This window comes from Poromitra crassiceps (genome assembly GCF_964638095.1).
Source record: "Poromitra crassiceps genome assembly, chromosome: 1".
NCBI lineage: Eukaryota > Metazoa > Chordata > Actinopteri > Beryciformes > Melamphaidae > Poromitra > Poromitra crassiceps.
Genome location: NC_139623.1, coordinates 62,116,710 through 62,132,581, shown reverse-complemented (window position 1 = coordinate 62,132,581; position 15,872 = coordinate 62,116,710). Strand labels below are relative to the sequence as shown.

Below are 15,872 nucleotides of genomic sequence, written 5' to 3'. Positions count from 1 at the left end.
GCTTGTTGAAGTCTCCTTGAGCAAAACACTGAAGCCTTAACTGCTCCCGACGAGCTGGTTGGTACCTTGATTCTCGTCTGTGTGTGAATGGGTTAATGTGATCTGTGTGATCTTTGAGCAGTCGTTACCCTGTAAAAGCACTATACAAATGCAGTCCATTTGCCAGCTGACAATGTGGCAACATGACACAGTAGCCAAAACAAACAAAACAAAAAAATGTTAAGCTGTGCCCCCCTCCCCCCTTTCTAATTTTGCAGCATGTCCACTCAGGCTTTTTAATGCGTAAATTGAAAATGTGGATTAAACAGGTGGATGGAAACCTACTTTGTGACTTGGTTGTAGTTGGGTTTCCATCCAAAAGTAGGGGAGAACAGGGGCAAATGGAGTCATCAGACTGCAAACGGAAGCTGCGCAATGCTTCAATCACCCCCCAGTGGAGGGATGGATGAAGCACAGGCGGGGGGCAAATGAAGCGGTTCTCAAATAGGGCTTTCACACCGGCAGGGCTCCGTGCCGGTTCCGGTTCCCGAACCCAAATTTGAACCGGCCGGCGCATTCAGAGCGAAAAAATAATTGGTTCAGAACCTGAAAAGTTGGTTCTCAGCGGAACCAAAAAATACTATTTTTTTCCCTTGCGAACCGTGACATCATCAGTGTGCGTGTCTTATTCTAGGCTCTGAAGACAAGCAGGAAGGAGAAGAAGGCAGCGACAACATGGAGGAAAATTATTTGCAGTGGTTTGCTGAGGAAACCAAATGTTTAGTGACGATTTGAGCATCTACGAATTTCAAGAAAAGCTAGAAAGCAGTACAAGAAAGAGCAAGTTGTATGCCAAACTTGCGGAAGAGATGGCCAAGGCTGAGTTCACTCGAACACCAGACCAAATAATTTATAAACTTACAAAATAACGGAATAACGTCCTTCCACTTAAACTGGTGTGAACGCAGGCTGGTTCGCCAGAAAGCACCAAGGTTCTGAGACTCCAGAACAGAGCCAGAACAGAACCAGTGTCTGTCTGAAAGCGGTAAAAGAGGCACAAAAACAACCAGGTAACACATTTTGCTGGCATGTACTTCTTTTTCTGGCATGTACTTCTCATTCCTCATCAATTAGCCATCCAAGTAAGTATAAGTATTATGAAATACATTGTATTACGTTATATGTTGCAAATTCATATAATTAGAGCTTGCATCTATCTATTTTGTTGATGTGATCAATATTTTACCTCCCTAAATGGCTCATCCAAACAAATATATCAAAATATACATTTCTTGTCATGTTTTGCATGTAATAGATTACATTACCATATTAAATACCATTTAGCACAATAGTAGCAGTGCTTCATTTGCGCCGCCTGTGTCTCCCTGTATATAAGCTAAGCTAACACAAAAGCTAAGCTAGCTGTAGTCTACCGATAGGTCTAACAGATGAATTACGTTTGCTGTCAACTCTAAGACAAAATAGAAAAACACGGCATTTACAATATTTTAGTTTACGTTAAAAAAATTGCGTGAAAACATTTTTGCTGATAAATCAGCGGAACGGAGACGTGGAGTGGTGGCAATTACTTTGGCATATGACTCCATTGAAAGGTGGCGCTCCTCTTGAGGTGAGAGGAGGGCATCTGTAACACACGTGTCAAGTGTAACAAAAAAAGTATAATTTTGCCTTTTGCACTTTCTCATTTGACCTAAATCAGTGATCCTCACTATTTTTTCAATGAGAGCCGCACTGGCAGGACCAAGTCAAGAGGAGAGCCACTTTTACCGCAAAACACTGAATTCTGTGTTTTACTGTTTGCGTTATTTTTAATCATCAGAGAGTCTAATAATGTGATGAATGAATAAAAATAAAAATAAAGGATATAACAGTATATTTATAATAGTGCAACACAACATTGCACTATTCTTTTTTTATCAAATGCTTCAATACAGTCAAAACAAATACATCTAAAACTATACAGCCACAAAGTCCTGAATAAATTCTTCAGGTCTTGAATCTCTTGATGAGCTGCTCTAATGGTTGTGTAGCCTCAGCTATTCTGCCCTGCAAAGCCAAAAGGGGGTAACTCAATTTTTGTCAAAAATGAGTTTTTGTCATTTTTGGAACATTACAGATCTGCTTTATCATGTGGAAAAATATCTTGAGTCAATTTTGTTGTTTTTTGGAGAAAATAGGGGGTCATATTTACAGTAACTTCCAAAAGCCCTAGAAAAGCCAAGCAAGACTGAGGTAACATCAGTTACGGCTGTTTGGTTTGGTTTGACTGCACTCTGAATGCTCTGCCCTGCAACGCAAAAAGGGGGTAACTCACCAGAATGCTCAGGTTGAGTTGAGGTATAAGTTACCGTACTGGGCAGGTCTAATGTCACGATTATGACATCGGACCGATACCACCCCCACCCACACAGACACCCACCCCACCCACATTAACCCTGAGGTGCCAGCTCATACATTAACCCCTGAGGCACCAGCACATACATTAACCCCAGAGGCACCAGCTCATACATTAACCCCTGAGGCACCAGCTCATACATTAACCCCTGAGGCACCAGCTCATACATTAACCCCCGAGGCACCAGCTCATACATTAACCCCTGAGGCACCAGCTCATACATTAACCCCGAGGCACCAGCTCATGCATTAACCCCCGAGGCACCAGCTCATACATTAACCCCCGAGGCACCAGCTCATACATTAACCCCTGAGGCACCAGCTCATACATTAACCCCTGAGGCACCAGCTCATACATTAACCCCCGAGGCACCAGCTCATACATTAACCCCCGAGGCACCAGCTCATACATTAACCCCTGAGGCACCAGCTCATACATTAACCCCTGAGGCACCAGCTCATACAACATTAACCCCAGAGGCACCAGCTCATACATTAACCCCTGAGGCCCCAGCTCATACCACATTAACCCCCAGGCACCAGCACATACATTAACCCCTGATGCACCAGCTCATACAACATTAACCCCCGAGGCGCCAACTCATACGGCATTAACCCTGAGGCACCAGCACATACATTAACCCTGAGGCACCAGCTCATACATTAACCCTGAGGCACCAGCTTATACATTAACCCTGAGCCACCAGCACATACATTAACCCTGAGGCACCAGCTCATACATTAACCCTGAGGCACCAGCTCATACATTAACCCTGAGGCACCAGCTCATACATTAACCCCTGAAGCGCCAGCTCATACATTAACCCCAGAGGCACAAGCTCATACATTAACCCCTGAGGCACCAGTTCATACCACATTAACCCCTGAGGCACCAGCACATACATTAACCCCTGAGGCACCAGCTCATACATTAACCCCTGAGGCACCAGCTCATACATTAACCCTGAGGCACCAGCACATACATTAACCCTGAGGCACCAGCTCATACATTAACCCTGAGGCACCAGCACATACATTAACCCTGAGGCACTAGCTCATACATTAACCCCTGAAGCGCCAGCTCATACATTAACCCCCGAGCCACAAGCTCATACATTAACCCCCGAGGCACCAGCACATACATTAACCCCTGAGGCACCAGCTCATACATTAACCCCTGAGGCCCCAGCTCATACATTAACCCCCGAGGCACCAGCTCATACATTAACCCCTGATGCACCAGCTCATACGACATTAACCCCCGAGGCACCAGCTCATACATTAACCCCTGATGCACCAGCTCATACGACATTAACCCCCGAGGCGCCAACTCATACGACATTAACCCTGAGGCACCAGCACATACATTAACCCCCGAGGCACAAGCTCATACATTAACCCCCGAGGCACCAGTTCATACCACATTTACCCCTGAGGTGCCAGCTCATACAAATGTAACCCCCACAGTGCCAGCTCATACAACATTGAGTTGAGGCGCAAGCTCATATGAAATTAACCCCGGAGGTGCCAGCTTCTAGACGGTTTTCACCAGCTGCAAACCCACGACATTTCCTTTTTCTCAGCTTCTTCTTCTGTGTTTTATGGTGGTTGGCATCCTTAAATGTTGCATTACCGCAACCTGAATTGTATCAGCTTCACAGTGCTAACTATTGACAGTGTCCACTTTCTCAGCTATTCAGGGGAAAACACTGACATAGGCTACTTCTATTTCTATTTTTTTTAAATGTAAAGATAGGCCTATGCGTGCAATAACGTACTGATAGTCAGCTTACTCTGTAACATGTAGTTTTTATTAGCCTCTCAGGCTAGCTCCGGACCGGACAACAACGCTTCCTACTACCCAGCGTGTGCACGTCTTTCCGACAGGGGTGGTTGTGGCAACTATCATCAACAACAACAACAACAACGACGACTAACTACTACAATACGTAAAGACCGAAATAGGCTAACTTGTTAATGTGTGTGTCGGAGACACGGCCTAACGTTAACATTTAATATGAGCCGAATATCAGCATGTGCTCAGCTATGTATACAGGAAGTAAACTGGATATCCAGGTGGGTTGTGATGGTTGTTATTGTTGTCAAGTTAAAACCGTCATTAACCCCAGAGGCGCCAGCTCATACCACATTAACCCCAGAGGCGCCGCTCATGAAATTAACCTCAGAGGTGCCAGCTCATACGGCATTAACCCCTGAGGTGCCAGCTGATACATTAACCCCTGAGGTACCAGCTCATACAACATTAACCCCCGAGGCGCCAGCTCATACGATATTAACCCCTGAGGTACCAGCTCATACACCATTAACCCCCGAGGCGCCACTCATATGAAATTAACCCCAGAGGTGCCAGCTCGTACAACATTAACCCCTGAGGTGCCAGCTCATATGACATTAACCCCTGAGGTACCAGCTCATACAACATTAACCCCCGAGGTGCCACTCATATGAAATTAACCCCAGATGTGCCAGCTCATACGACATTAACCCCCACGGCGCCAACACACAGACACACAACAACGGGCCAACAAGAGTCCCACCAAACTAGGCTTGAAGGATGTGTAGCGGCCTGATAATCTAGTTATATTATATTTATACGTATATTATATTAAGCCTAATTGTGCCATGAACATTAGACTTCATGTCTATGTTATCATTATTATCATATATACTGGTTTTATATAGTGATAAGCAACCAAGTGAAGGATCAAATTGAAGTTAGTCTTTTCGCTTGGCATCACCCCTTATTATTTTGCAGACAATGCAAAGCCAGAGTAAGGTAACTTCCAAATAAGGGTCAAAGGTCAAGTTTGAGCAAAAAGAAATTGTGTGTAGATAAATAACTACATTAAGAAAACAAATAATTAACACATTTCCAGTTTTCCCCCTACAATACATTTGGCTGGACAACAACAAAACTTTAAAGTAATTTTTCTCAGTTCTACACTCTGGTGAGTTACCCCCTTTTGGCTTTGCAGGGCAGTATTGTTATGGAATTTATTGAGTTGCCTCCTATCTGAAGGCTCTGAGTACAGAGAAGTGAATGCTTTTATTTTGAAGGCAGGAAAGGGAAATGGTACGTGTGAAGTGACGGCTGTTTGACGCTGGTCTGCGCACCGGTGGAACTCCCAATCTTTTTACCCCTTTTTCACCTAGCTATATTAGCTAGTATTCTCTGAACCTATGAACACTTAAAGACTATATTTTCTATATCTTTTTGGACTCTACTTTCTACATTTTCAACTCTCTTCCCTGATCTTAGGATCATTTAAAGACTACATTTTCGTATTCCTTTTGTTAGACTCCTTTTTACATTTTCAATTTTTCTGTTTGTAAATTTTATTTCCATAATCTGAAACTCTGTAAATGGTTTAGCCCGGCATCTCTCGGCCTGTCCCGGAGGGGGGTCCCTAGATGTACAGTACATCGGCCTCACAAGGTTCCTCCTCAGCCAAGTCACTGAGGCAATCCATATGGTGGAAAGGTTTTCTTGCATGAACTGGGGGTGAGGGGGTGCCACTGTGTCCTGCCCTGGCCTTCTCTCCCACGCCTTATGTGTGTGGGGGCGGGGGCCGGGGTGGGGGGCATCGGTGCTCACCATTACTGGCTGCCGGTAGGTTAGAATAGCTTAGGTAGGCGATAGATTAGCTACAGCCTAACTATAGGCTGTAGACCTGTTATAGCGTTCAGGCTAAAATCAGAATCAGAATAGGACAGGCCAGACTAGGCTGTAGATTAGCTAGATCCCCCGTGTCCTAATTAGTCCTGGTTAATGTCTAGAGTAGTCAGTTTGTCTGATCTTCTCCCCCCCCCCCTCTCTTTCTCTTTCCCCCTTCCCCCGCTCCTTCCCCTCTTCTCCCTTCCTGTTCTCTCCTCTCCCACATTTCCAATTCCCTCCCACCTCCTCTCTTTCCATGCTCTCTCCTCCCCCACATCCCACCGCTCTCCCCCTCCCTTCTCCTGCTCTCTCCTCTTTCTCCCCTCCACTCCTCCTCTCCTCCCCAATTTTCCCCATTCCCTGCCACTTCCTGCTCTCTCTTCTCTCACATTCCCCCTGCTCTCCCTCCCCTGCACCCTCCCACCTCTCCTTCTCCGTTCTCAACTCCCCCACATTTCCCATTCTCTCCCCACCTCCTCCCTCTCCCTGCTCTCTCCTCCCCCACATCCCCCCGCTCTCCCTCCCTCCTCCCCTCTCCTGCTCTCTCCTCTTTCCCCCTTCCCCCACTATTCTAAAGCATAGTACCCATTCTACTCCATAGCATGGCACCCATTCTATCCCCTCCGACTATTCCGCCACTATTTTAAAGCATGGCACCCATTCTACCCTAAAGCGAGGCACCCATAACCTCTATATGTGAACATGTGTTTATTTGGCAAAGGGATTCACTACTAAAGGCTTGCAGCAAATTAAGTTAAGCATAGTTTGGTTGCAAAGAAATCGACATATGTCCGTTTGCAAAAGGTGTGTCTATATTTTTCTATCATATGATTGTTCGATGTGTTATTATTACTACTGTAATTTGTTACTGTTGTGTCAGCTAGCCCTCCTCTCCCTGTTCTCTCCATATACGGTAGTCTCTCATAATCCCCCTGCTCTCCCTCCCCACCTCCTCCTGTTCCCGAACCCCCCCCCCTCCACTTTTCTAAAGCATGGCATCCATTCCATTTTAAAGCATGGCACCCATTCTCTTTCTTTCCCCCTTCCCCTGCTACTTTCCCCACCTCTCCTTCTCTGTTCTCTCCTCCCCCACATTTCCCATTCTCTCCCCACCTCCTCCCTCTCCCTGCTCTCTTCTCCCCCACACCCCTCCGCTCTCCCTCCCCCCTCCCCTCTCCTGCTCTCTCCTCTTTCCCCCTTCCCCTGCTCCTATACTCTCCAACTTTTCCCATTCCCTCCCCACCCCATCACTCTCTCACATTCCCCCTGCTCTCCTCCCTTCTCCTGCTCTCTCCTCTGCTCTCTCCTATATTTCTATATTTTCTATATTTCTCTATCAATTATTCAATGTGTTATCTTTATTCTGTAATTTGACCGGCAATCTTTCGAGACAGATTTTCGACTTGCATCGAAAATCTGTCGGCAGGCTCCGTCAAAGGGGTTTAACAGCACTCGCACGCATGCTGCGCTTCACCGATCAAAATGAAGTGAACGTGACCGGTGTGTAGTCAAAACATACAATTTTCAGCGTATAGCAAGTTGGAGCCAAAGGCAGAGCTTGCAGGGAGCGGAAAGGGATTTTCTTCCGCTGCCGACTGCGCCTCTTGAGTTCCTGTTGCATCACATTGAAACGGGGCTGCTGCCCCCAGAGGTTAGCGAAACAAAATAAAAAATCATTTAACCGATGGGTTCCCAGATTGGCACACTGGTAACAAAGACAAACAATACAGTCCCCGCTCGCAGGCGGGGAGGGTTGCACTGTGTGAAGCACTCAGACCTCTGGATTACAAAAGTAAGTAGAGAAAACAGCCATCAGCCATACCAATTTATTGCCAAATGCTTTGTGATTCAATGGTCAGGAGGGCAAGATGATGCAATATTTCATGTTGAATGAAGTGTGCTGCGAGCCACGCAATGAGTAAGAGAGACCTAAATCAAGCAAACATAATTGTGTATTTGGTCCCAAGGTGCCGGCGGCCTCTGGCCCGGCCCTTTCCATGTTTGCACACAACCAACCCTAGAACCTTTTTCAGTGATGATTCAGTGTGTGATCCTTCTTATCCCCCAGGTGTTTGAGTAGTCTTCTTCAGTCTCTTCTGACCCTCCTCTCCCAGTGACCTACTTGTCTTTTCATTACCTGGCGTTGCCATGAATACAAAAAACATCACTTAGTCTGACTCACATGTTAGGGCGATCGATCGACTAACGAATCACACAAGGTGACAAACCTGACATTCCCACATTTTAACGTGCACCAGGGTAAATTTTGCTCTCAACACCTGGGGACTGAATGGGTGCCAGAGAATGGACCTGGTGGAGTAGGTTCTGGGTAGAGTCCATGCCCAAGCTGGGCTGGTCCATCTGACCCATGGACAAGAGCTGGTCCATGGGTCCCCCGGCTGCTCCTGCGCCTGCCTGCATGGCTAGCTGCTGCTTCATGCGCAGCTGGCTGCTGTCCCCTGGACCTGAGGGGGGAACTGGGCCAGGTGGCCTTTGTATCACTGCCTGCTGCTGCTGCTGTTGTTGCTGCTGGCAGGAGAGCTCCTGGATCTGGGGGTTGGGGTTGGGTGCTGGTTCATCAGCTGCCCTTGGGTCCCTAATGCAGCCATGCCTTGGGCAGGAGGCTGTTGGGGCTGTTCCAGGGGCATGTCGGGTCTCTGCACCACTCCTTGCATGGCCATGGCCTGCATTGCTAGCATGCCAGGCTGCCGCTGTTGTGGCTGGGTGACGTGGTACTTGGCTGTTTGCTGTCTGATGAAAGCGGCCATTAGCTCAGGGTTGGATTTGAGGATGTTGAGGACTTGCTGCTGCTGCTGGGGTGAGCTAGGAGATTTGAGGGTGCGGAGGAGGTCCTGGAGGGCATTGGGAGTCATAGCACCAGGTCTCTGTGGTGTCTGTGGCCGAGTTCCAGGCTGCTGGGGAACCAGCATCCTCTGGGGCTGTGGCTGCTGCCCTTGAGGCATCATGGCTCGCTGCATGGTCATGGCCTGCTGTGGAGACTGGCCTTGGGGAAGGCCTGGTTGTACTGACTGGGCAGCCTGCATGGGTCCCCCAGTTCCAGGCCACTGTCCCGAGGTCATGTCAGGCTGCATGACCTGGGGCCCCGACACCATCAGCATGGGTGGCTGCATGGTTCCGGCCATGCACTGTTGTGGCTGTTGGGGATTCATGGGAAGGCCATTCAAGTTGACCTGGTAATTCTGCTGCGCCTGGACCATCATTTTGATGTGCAGTGCCATCTTGACTGCAGCCAGGGAAGACTGCTGCTGCGGGGGCGGTTGAGAAAGAGGGGACTGTTGCTGGTGTAGAGGGGAGGCCTGGGCACCTGGCTTGCCATGGGATACCGGCATTTGAGGGTGGCCATTCTGGGGCATGTTGGGGAAGAAAGGGGACATGACATCTGCTGTGTTGGAGGTCTGCGGCTGGTTAGAGAGTGGCTGCTGGGGCGTCTGGGGGGTGTTGGGCTGGGGGTGGAACGTGGGTGTGCGGGGGGCAGTAGAGGCCGGCGGGGACGGTAGAGGCATGGTTTTGCCTTGCATGGTGGCTATCCTTCTCCTCAACAACTGGACTTGCTGGAACCTGTGCTGCAGCTGCTGCTGGTGGAGCTTGTGCTTGATGTTCAGGCAGAACGGGACAGGACACTTGTTCTCCTGACAGTGCTTTGCATGGTAACAGCATAAAGCAAAGAGGTGCTTGCATATGGGGCAGCCACTATTGGTCTTGAGCTTGCAGCCTTTGCTGTGCTGCACCACCCTTTTCATCTTCTGGCAGGACAGCAGAGAGCAGTTGGCTTTGCGGCACTGGCAGGTGTGGACCAGGGACTGGACGCAGTGCTGGATACTTAAACGTCGTCTCTCGTGCGGGCTCTTGGAGGCCTCTTCGCTCTGGTTGCTGTCGTCGTCCAGGCTGAGGCCACACTTGACCATTTGGTGCTCATGGCCATTGGTGTTGTAACAATTAATGCACAGGTCAAAGTCCTCACAGACGGTGCAGTGATAGCGCATCTTGACATGGTGGTTGCACTCATTGCAGGTGTAGGCAAAGCAGTCCTGGCCCTGGTTATGCATCTCCACCAGCATGCACATGGTGCTCCACTTGCTCCTCCTCAAGGAGCTGAACTCCCAGTGTTTGTCCCTGGCCAGAGTGAGGAATGCATCGCGGCCGTCCATCAGGTTGCAGGTCAGCAGGGGTTCAGGGTCAATGATGGGCGGCAGGGTGTTGACCATGGCAGCGGAGTGCAGATGGATCACAAAGAACACCTCTTTGTGCTTCTCCATGGTGGCGTAGAGCTTCTGGCACAGGTCATTTGCTACAATCGGCATCCCAGACTTCTTCTTATTGGCTCGGCTCACACTGCTCTTGTTTTTATTGATCTTCTTGTTCTTCTTCTTGACATTTTTGCTGTCACTTGGCGTGCCCTCAGGAGTTTCACAAGCAGCTGTGTTCTCCTTCTTCCTCTCCTCCTGGTCCAGCTCCTTGATGCTCTCCTCCAGCACATTGGGCCAGAAGTCGCCTTCAAAGTAGGGCAGCTCATTGGCGTTGGTCAGGCGGTCCTCTGTTGCCTGCTTGCAAATGTCCTTGTAGTCATGCAGGATCCTCTCAGCAAAGGCCTTGTCCAGCATCTTCCTGTACCACTCCTGCAGCATCTTGGGCTTGGGGATCTTCTGGTCGGCAGGGTGGCAGTGAAAGATGTAGTCGTCGCCTTCGCTGGGCGGACACGCCCAGATGTGGCCCTGGGCGTACCCGAGTTTCTTGACATATTCTAGATAGCCGATAAGGATCTCATGGTAGACTGCTGTTCGTAGCACCCGAGGTCTGAAGAAGTGAATACTGTCAAGGTACGATATGTAGACCCGTCTGGTGTTGGGGAATGGGCATTCAGAACCATACTCCTGCACATGCATGCCGAAGAAGCACACATCCATGCCGTCAATCTCCTCAAAGGCGAAAAGCGCTTTGGTTCTGTAGGGAAATGCCTTGGGCATATTGCCTGTGTCCACAAACCTGGCTTTCATGCCTGGTTTAATTTCCACCGTTTTGTCGGAGCTGGCCACCACTCGCACAAACACCGCTCCAGCCTCCGGGTGGTTCTCCCTGTTCAAGTATTTATTCACACGGTCCTCTATGTGCATTCCCAACCGTGTCGACTGTAGCCTTTTTGCAGAAAACCTGTTGTCCTTCCGTGTTTTGCCGCTCTTCTTCAAACAATTGTCACAGATGAATCCAGATGGCCAGATGACATCGTAGTGTAAGACACATATCTGGTGCATCTTCCGTCCACAATCTTTACATTCAATAAACAGTTCAGGGTCTAGTGTGTCATTCTTCTTCCTTTGAAACTGGCCTTTTGATATCACTGTCTGTGGCTGTGCGGGATCGTCCCCCAACATCACGCTGTCCCCCTGGATCTCATTGAAGCATTTCTCACAGAAATGATACCTGTTCTGGTAGCTGTAGTATGTGCCTCCAGTGGGTATGGTGCACAGCTGCTTGCCATAGCAACAGAGGGTTTGAGGGGAGAACTCATACTTCCTGCCACAGCAGTAGCCCAGGCCCTGCATGACTGGGTTGATCTCTGACTCAAACACCTTGGACAGTTTGGAGCAGTATTTGTAGACGCGGCACGTCTTGCGGTTGTAGAGCCAGGCGTTGTTGAACATGAGCCAGACATCATCCACATATTGCCAGGGCTCTTGGTATTGGCCCGTGTCCAGCTTGCGTTTTATTGTGGACAGGTCTATTGGGTTCTTCACAATGTCAAAGTAGTCCGGGATACACAGCAACATGGGGTCCACCGGCTCTCTGAATGGCAGGGACTCTGGGTCCTGCCTGTAGAGAGACTCCAAAGTGGGCATCAGAGCCTGCCGCAACTCCTCAGGCTTCATGTTTTTCCTCCGTGACTGAGTTGGGGATGAGGAGGTTGTGCTGTTGGCTCCTCCCTCCTCATCTTTTGGTTCTGTCTTCATTTCCGGCTTCTTCACCTCCACCTCCATTGGCTCCTGCTTCTCCTCTGGCTCCTCCTTTATTGACAGTGAACCAGAGTCATCCTCAGTCTCCATCTTGGATTCAGTCTTGCCACCGCTGGCCTCAAACTCCTGTGGTTTGTGCCATGGCTCTGCTTTGGTCTCCTGGACAGGCAGGTCAGCTACGGCACTGGTGGCTGAAGCCAACATGGGAACCCGGCTATCCAAACTGGCCCCCATTTGAGACAGCAGCGTGGTAGGGCGCTGAGGCGGGGGCTGCATCTGTGCTGCTGCGGGGAGCTCCACCTGTGTTTGGGGCTGGGCAGGGTGGGCCGGGGTGGCGCACTGGGCTGGGCCAGGGAGGGGGGGGGTGGAGCTGTGGCTTGAGGGCTGGGGGTGCGGCAGGTTAGTTGCCGCACCGGCCGAGGAGACAGCGAGTGGAGGCGTGTAGAGCAAGGGGGATTGGAAGGAGGCTAGCTGGGTGCCCAACGAGGGGCCAAGTGCATTCATGGGGAGGTTAACGCTCTGTTGTTGCTGCTGCTGGGTGACTGCAGCCTGTGCCTGGCCCATTCCAGGCACCATGGTGACATTTATGGCATCTATCGTCGCGGCGGATCCTGGAAGAAACTGGGTCTGAGCCAGAAACTGTCTCTGGCTGGCTGTCTGCCCCACCATGCTGACACTGTCATGCGCTGCCATCATGCCCTGGCCCTGGGGCATCCTGGAGGGTGACATGCCCATCGGTGCGACGGAGCTCATGTTGATTTGCTGTGGGTGGTTCATGGGGGAGAGACTGCAGGCTCCCATGGGTGCCTGGGAAATCTGGACATTGGGCAGAGCCATGGGATTGAACTGGTTGATTCCTTGAAAAACCTGTATGTGATTCATGATCTGACTTGGCACGTTGGGCATAAGCACAGGACCATTCTGTGACCTGGGGCCCAGGGCATTGGGCTGTGGGAGGGCGGGGTGCTGGACAGCCAGAGGAGCCTGGTTGATGATCTGCTTCTGCAACCATGAGCGCCTTTTGTCCTCTAGGTCCTTCTGGATCTTATATACTTTCTCAGCCAGTAAGTGGTAGTACTCATCCATGCTGTTAGCCGACTCGTACATGCCCCCCTCTACCTTCCTGGCATAGGCCACCAGGTTCTCCATTCGTCTGTCCTTCAAAGCTACTGGGTCAGGGGTGGGGAATATAGCTTGTACTAGTTTGTGTATGAGGTGATTGCGCAAGTCCTGAGTGACATGCTCATGCCAGGCTTTCCTGATGCCTGTGGCAGAGAGGGGTGCTGCTGTGGGCAGGTTGCCCATGGAGCCCACAGTCGACACGTCTGAAAGCAACTGATTGTTAGTGTTGAGTGTCTTGGGAGTCGGTGTGCAGGAGGCTGTGTGCAGGTTTGTCTGTTCTGACGAGGGCACGCTCATTGCCACACCTCCAAGAGCCATCTGGTTACCAAGTACATTGATCTGCTGCAGAAGCTGCTGTTGTGCCTGTGCTTTCTGTGCAGCCGGAGTCTGCCCGGACCCCGGGGCCTGCCCAGGGGCCTGGATGCTGTACAGCAGCCCAAGTTCTTTGTAGACTCTCTGGATAGAGCTGGGGTGTATGGGGGTCAAGGTTTTGATGGTGGGGCTGCTGGGTTGGCCTGCGCCTACTGAGGACATGGGGTTCTGGAGGCTCGTGTTGGGGCAACTCAGCATGGGCTGCTGGGTGCGTTTGCCACTGGCGTTCTTCAGCGGCAGGCAGATGGGACAGTCGTTTCGCATGCAATTCTTCCAGTGGGAGATGATCTGTCTGGATGATGCACAGTGAGCCACCTGGCAGGACATGCCGGCCTGGCAGTGGGTCATGTGATTGAGGACATTCTTCATGGTGCGGCAGTGGGGCAGGGCGCAGGCCCTCACCTCCCTGTCGGCCTGCTTCCGTCGCTGGCAATTGTGTGCATGGAACAGCAGGACCAGCTGCTGCTGGATCAGCTTACGCTTCTCTTGGTTGGCCGTGGGGCCCGCTGCCGCGCCACCGCCACCGGCCAGGGGCAACATGGCCGCAAGCTGCTGGGGCTGCATGTTTGGCACACTAGTCACGGTGGCCCCTTTGAGCTCATTGGGGAAGGGCGGCAGGCTGTTGGTGAGGACAGCCTTGTTCTGGAGCTGCTGCTGGGGGTTGAGCTGCTGGCCCGAACCTTCTGCACCCTGACCATAGGACTGCACGCTGAATGGACCCCGGTTACTGCCCAGGCTCGTCTTGTTCATGTTGCCTGCCTGCTGAGCTGCATTGAGGGTGGTATGAGCTCCCATCTGCTGCCTCCCCTGGAGTGTCTCTGCCAACACACTCCCTGCTTCTCCAGGGCCAGGCGCTGCCACCTGCATGGGCAGTCCCTGATACTGCATGCCTGCCACCCCACCTCCTCCGCCATTCTCGGCCCCCGGTCCCAGGCCACCATTCATCACTTGGCCGGTCTGGGGCTGCCCCTCATGGGCCAAGAGCCCAGCATGGCCCTGGCTATTGTGGGGGCTCTTCCCCAGTGATGTGCCCAGCTGGGCTTCTATGCCGCCCAGATGAGGGCTGGCTGAGTTCAGCCCTGCGCCTGTGAGGTTGGAGGTGCTACCGGCTTGAAGGAGCTCCGAGAGCTGCTTGTGCTTGGTGGCTGCATCCGGAACGATGATGGTGCCGCCACCTCCGTCAAGGTCTGCCTGGATGCCACCCGGCCCGCCAGCACCAGGTGCAGAGCCGCCAATGGAGGGCATTCCACCCATCAGAAACATGTCTCCGCCGTTAGGGATCAGCTGATCTGGAAGGTTGTTCTCCAAATCATCCCAGGAGAGAGATCCTAGATCTGGTCCATCTGATGCTGACAGGGCAGGTGAATTCAGCTTTGGTCGCTTTTGTCGTGTGTATATAAGAAGACTATATTTTGGTTGCATCTTTGTTGATGTTTCATTTAGTGAATGGAGAAGGCTATTTTTCACCCAGTGATAAGCTAATGAAGCTAGCAGCTTATTTGCTCCTGCAACATTAGCTGTTTAGTAGGTGTATACGTCACTCGTTTTGTGAAGCAAATATAGCCTACTTTGAATTACAAATGAGTTACTTCCTCAACTTTACATGCTTTCAGTGCTAAATAGCACACACTGACCAGAAACAGCATTTCGGCAGTTTACAAATCCGTTACAAACAAACATGTATTTGTTTCTGAAATTGTCCTTAATGTGTGTTTGCTGACTCTATGGGGCACTGTACTGCTGTTTGTGAGTGCTGGATTCAGTTCAGTGCAACCTTGAACATCAAGCTTCCACTCTATGTCCGCGTGAAATAAACTGGCCAGGTCGCCAAAAGAAAGTGGCCAGGTCATACAAATTCTATGTCACCGTGAAGGAAAGAAAGTGGCCAGGTCGCCGATGATCTCACACCGATGGCATCACTGATGGCATCATCAGTGATGTCATAAAATCACTGATCAGTGTGTCATGTCATCAGTGATGTCACTCAAGCTATTGTGATGTCATCAGTGATGATGTCATCAGTGATGTCATTGGTGTGACATCATCGCAACCTTGATGATGTCATCATTACAAGTCAAGCATGAACACACACAGTCCGAACAAAAAAGTCACGCGTGAACAGTGAGATCACGCGCCCAATTCTAGTATAGAATTGCGGTCAGTGTCAAATCACTGATGAAACCCTTGAGTGTTCCAGGGGGTCCCCAGCAAAAAGGGTAATTTATTTTCACTAGAATTCCATCCATATGTAACAAAATGACAGAATATATCACTATTTTGGTCATACACTTCCTGTAATAAAACATCTAAAAGTGTGATGACCCTCCCTATCTGATACA

General features: G+C 50.3%; 1 pseudogene across 1 annotated transcript; it reads right to left on the bottom strand.

Moving 5' to 3' along the window:
* Positions 1–8,314: 8,314 nt before the first annotated feature.
* LOC310789174 (CREB-binding protein pseudogene) lies at positions 8,315–14,955 on the bottom strand (annotated as a pseudogene). Its single transcript has one exon. The product of its transcript is annotated as a CREB-binding protein pseudogene (transcript).
* Positions 14,956–15,872: the final 917 nt, after the last annotated feature.